Source organism: Lissotriton helveticus, chromosome 1_2 (assembly GCF_964261635.1).
Source record: "Lissotriton helveticus chromosome 1_2, aLisHel1.1, whole genome shotgun sequence".
NCBI lineage: Eukaryota > Metazoa > Chordata > Amphibia > Caudata > Salamandridae > Lissotriton > Lissotriton helveticus.
In genome coordinates this window covers 335,988,984-335,994,040 of record NC_136058.1, presented here as the reverse complement: position 1 = coordinate 335,994,040, position 5,057 = coordinate 335,988,984, and the positions used below count along the sequence as shown (strand labels likewise).

General features: G+C 44.4%; 1 non-coding gene across 1 annotated transcript; it reads right to left on the bottom strand.

The window, feature by feature from the left end:
* Positions 1 to 1,924: 1,924 nt before the first annotated feature.
* Positions 1,925 to 1,996, bottom strand: TRNAQ-CUG (transfer RNA glutamine (anticodon CUG)). Its single transcript has one exon. It is a non-coding gene; the product is annotated as a tRNA-Gln (tRNA).
* Positions 1,997 to 5,057: the final 3,061 nt, after the last annotated feature.

Sequence of the window (5,057 nt, the reverse complement as noted above, 5' to 3'; positions counted from 1 at the left end):
TATCTGATCTGTCACCCTTAGTTATATTGCTTCGGTGCCATAAAGGGGTTTCATTTGAACATGGTTGGCCTTTTCAGTTCCCCCAAGCTATGTGAAAGGAGTTCTCCGAACGACAACCAAACCTAGTGTCAAGTCGAGGAAGTGAGCCCTATCTTGTGGGTATTAAGTTTCCCTCAGTACTATTTAACCTTTCCAACTTTACATCTATTAATCCTTCCCAGAACCCTTTGCGCACCTGCGCGTGACTGATCTGTTCTTGCCATGCTGCTTCATAAATTGGCGCTCGCGCCGTGACAGGTGACATCCCAACTGTGGCTTACATTAGGACGAGGGGAATGACCTGTGATGGGGCCCGGGTCGGTAAATCAGGCGACCGAGCAAACCCGGCGGTGTCCGGTCGGTTCCCTCCGTTTGCTCAAATACAACACATCCCGATGCAAATGCAACACTGCAAATCATCCTATCTCCCTGAATGCGTGGGCACAAAACATCAATTCTCCTCCGCTCTGCCAACAGTCATCTCTTGACCAACAAAACAAATTTGCAGTCAACAAGCAATTTGCCCCGAGTCATCGTGGTGCAATTACTCGAATACACCTCAGCTCCATGGAGGTATTCTGCAAGTAGAAAGGGCAACACAGTATTCTCTGTAGGCTGAAGTCAACATGAAGTCACCTCTTATGCCTAATATAAAGGTGCTGTCTAGGTAAACAGCAAACATTCCCATGGAAAGGAGGGAAAAGCAACGCACGTGGAGAAAGGTTGGCACAGTGGGTCGGAAAGCAGCAAAACGAACGGAAATCAAACCATCTTATGCCTATGATATGTGTATACACAAGCAACACATGCTTCAACACAGACCAAGGAAGACACGAGTTGCAGCCGATCCATGGACCGTTTCACCCTGTTGGCTCTCAACTGTCTGACAAAGGTTACGTTTTCCAGATCCCACTCCAAAACCACCATGCGTGCACACATAAAACACCCCGTCTCCCTCCAGCTCCGCATCACCAGATGATCTCCCATCCGAGCGATCACCCGGCCCGACCCTGCTCAACTCTCCTACGGGCCGGTAATAGCAACATCACACCAGCCTGCCTCCATGTTAACGTGCCGCGCACCATTCCGCAGCGGGAGCAGGCACCGCAAACGACACCAAAGTCCTGTGCACACTGCAGGGAGCCAAGAGCTCCCTCCAACACTCCTGACTCTAACCCGGCACACGCGCCACCGGCTCACCTCAAAGAGCAGCGCCATGCCGTCAATCATGCAGCATCCCCGTTCCTGAAGGCTCGCACTCCTCCCACCGCTGCACCTCCTCACTCGACCAACGCTCTGTCTGATTGAAAAGCCACCATCAGAAGGCTGCGGGCACGGCGACGACCGGCTGTCCTCGACACTCCCGCGATACTCCGACTCTTCCGCGCATGTCCCGGTCCAGCTCTTCTGTCGATGAAGCTTCCGCGTGAGGATCTGCAGGGGAAAGAAAAAGAAAATTAGGAGGCCCGAGCGCGGGGCACGACCAGTGTGGGGGAGCGTCCAGGCGACAAGGGGCCGCCTGAGCGCTCCCCCCTCCTTTAAACTAGGATCGTGGGGAGGGGGCGACATGCCCCCTCCTCCCGCCCCCCGACCCGGAAGCCTGCACAACGCCTTCCGGGTCAGGGGTCGGGCGCCAGCCAGCCGGTGGTGCGGCGCGCACCCTCGCGTCATCACTGGACGCCGGGAGGTCACGCCCCCACCACCGGGAGACAAGGGGTGAGGGGGGGTTGCCGCGCCGCCAAGCGGGCGGGGGGCCGAGGGCCCCCCCTTTTCATTCTTCTCTTTGTGTGTAAAACAGGGAGGCTGTGTGCATACAGCGATTTGTTGTGAAACCAGTTTTAATATGGATTCAGCGCAGTATATTATCATGATTAAAAAAGTCTTCAGGTCCCACCGAGATTTGAACTCGGATCGCTGGATTCAGAGTCCCGAGTGCTAACCATTACACCATGGAACCGTCTCGTCAAGTACCTCCTGGAAGCTTGACTGACAGGTGAGGTGCTAATCTTCTCACTCACAAGTTGTAAATGCATTTGTTTGATTTTGAAGATTCTATTTCTCCGTTAGATTGGTTTGTTTAGAATCTTTTTCCTTGAAAATAGCCCGATTTGAAATGTAGAAACACATTCTTAACCTTTATGTTTGATGCAATAGAATTACACTAACAGGCCACTTACCTCCGATGTTGAGAAATCCCGGCTCTCAGCAGGTTTGAAGCTGGTAGGCACATCGTGACTATAGCGCCCTGAAGGCTGCACAGCCGAAGAGAGTGAGCGGCAAACTCTACGCTTGATTTGAGCTGCAGACACTGAGAGAAAAATCTGTCTCAGATGAGTGTGAGTGTACCTATCTTACGTCACAATAAATCACACAACACCTGCATCTCTGGTAGAAAAGTCAAACAACATTTCTATGCGCAGTCCAAGCCATAAAGCACAACAATTAAAGAGCTGACGCCAAAGAGGCACCCATCTGTTAGTGGGAGTGTTTAGAGTCAGGCTCCGGGCATCGGTGAGAGTGTTATATTGGGTCATGTACATCAGGAAACCTCCGTACAGTCCGTGTATGGCTGCCACTGTATACAGTGTGTAACCCACTGCGTCACTCAAGCTATATCTGTCAGGATGGCCGAGCGGTGTAAGGCGCTGCGTTCAGGTCGCAGTCTCCTCTGAAGGCGTGGGTTCAAATCCAACTTCTGATATATATTTTATGTACATATAATACATATTTCTGTAAATTACGCCGCTGTTTCTTGTATAATTCGAATTGAGTGTGGCTGAAACCTTAAAATGTGTAAGAAGGATTTAGAAAAAAATGCGTAAAACAGCCCCCTTCAACAGTGTAGTGATCCAGCGGCCTATAGGAAATATATCATAACCAACGTTACCTAACTCTATAACCTACTTCATAATACACCACTCTAACTCACGGACCCATTAACCAAATATGACATATTTTGGCCTACTGAATCAGGTGGTCAAATTAAACCTACACACCTTATTTACAAGTTATATACATCTATATACATCCGCGGTAGATGAAAACAACATATGTACAAATCCTAACTATTTAAATGACCACCATGGCGATGACATCTAGCTAATAGTAACCTTAACTTCTGAATAACCAAGACCAGCTTGTGTTCAAAAAGTAAGATTTTATTAACTAATTGTAGATAATTCAAAATATAGTTTCATAAATGTAATTTTATTAGCATTAAAGCAAACATGAATAAAAGTATCATAAGAAAATGTAGTTCAAGCAAGATAATAAAAGGTTAGCATTTCTAAAACCTAAGTCCCGAACTGTGCTAAATAAATTGGAAGTAAAGTAAAGTTCTTTGAGGGTTCTTACGTGCTCCACGCAATGTCCGACAGCATGTCACCCTCATCAGAAAGTCAGGAAGCAGCAGCCAGCCCATCCCCAGGACATGGACTTTTTATACCTTTCTATGCTAGCTAATCTAAGTAAAGGAAAGTTTTCTGCGAACCACAACGTCTAATTGGTCAGAGAGTGACAAGTGACATGTCACCCATATTCCAAAAGTTCCATTAGGTCATATTCTTTAGGACCATTGTCTTTTCTGTAACGTGTTCCAACACATCCTTGGTTTGCAACATTTTAGAACGAAAGTTCATACTGACTCCATTGCACTTCCGCGGATGCCAAGTTAACACAGTTCTGTTTCTACCGGTTTCTGACCTTGGCCACGTCCGCCAGAATGATGACAGCACATCATCTTTGCTGAATGAATGCAACTTTGACAAACAGTTTTTTTTTCAAAATGGACATCTCGTGATTCTTGCAGAAGTAAAATTCATCGTTTAGCAAACTCGAGCAAACTAGGCCCAAAAGCAGGCAACTTATTTTTCTAGTATAAAACAAACACAAGAAAAGTATTAATGTAAGAAATGTCATTTATTCTGTATCCACCCTTCGTTTACTAATTGTTTAACCCACCCAATTAGTCTAATGTTACCTAGCACCAAGCAACATAAAAGCAGCATTTTATATCTACCAGTCTTCATGAATCCATAAACCTTATGTGCACCTAGAATAGTAGAAATGACATCACATAGACAAGGAAAGCAAAATAAGCACATGCAACTTTTATATTTGCTGCAGTTAGTAATGACACAACGAAAATGACAAATTATTTTATTATTTTGCACGAACAAAAGATGCAACGTTTATGCACGTTTATGAGCACACATGTTACCATCCCCATGTAATGAGTTTAATCTAGGTTGTATTAGCAAAAACATCTCACAAATCATTAATATTATTATTTATGTTATGGAAGTATGACATCACGAGTTCAAACAGAATTCTGTTTTCTAACTCGCTCCATCAACTCCCTCATCTGGTGATTAACAAATCACCACACCAACACCCAAAATTTAGAAATTTAGTCCCCTTAGAAAATGATTCAAATTCATCTGTGTCAGTATTTCTAAAACCCTGTTTCTGCAAAATCTTTACAATTGTCATAACGAGATCTGTGTAATTCTTGTAACTCAATCTCCCTCTCCTCTTCTTTTTTGAGTTTATAAATTCTTCTCTTTTCTCTCATTTGCTTCTTTCTCTTGTGCAATAAACAACCAATTTTTGTCAAAATGAAAATAAATATTATCACAATCGAAGGTGCCAAAATCTTGCCAAGAATTGAACTTCCAATACCATGGAACCAGTTTTTAATCGCTTGGAATCTTTTTGTAAGTTTTTCTGAAAAATCTTCTTCTTCTAATGGAATTATCTCTGAATGCATCTCTGTAATGTTTTTAATGTACATCTCAATGTTCTTACTCTCATCAGGTATATATGTGCAACAATGCTGCACATGCAAAATGTCACAGACTCCTCCCTCTTTTGCCAGGATTATGTCTAAAGCAAGGCGATCTTGAATCACCATGGATCTGATTGCAATGACCTCAACATTCACTAGTTGGAAACCATCAGCTGTATCTGTTGACAATCTGTCAACAATTGTTGACAATTTTCTGATTCTTCCTGCATTT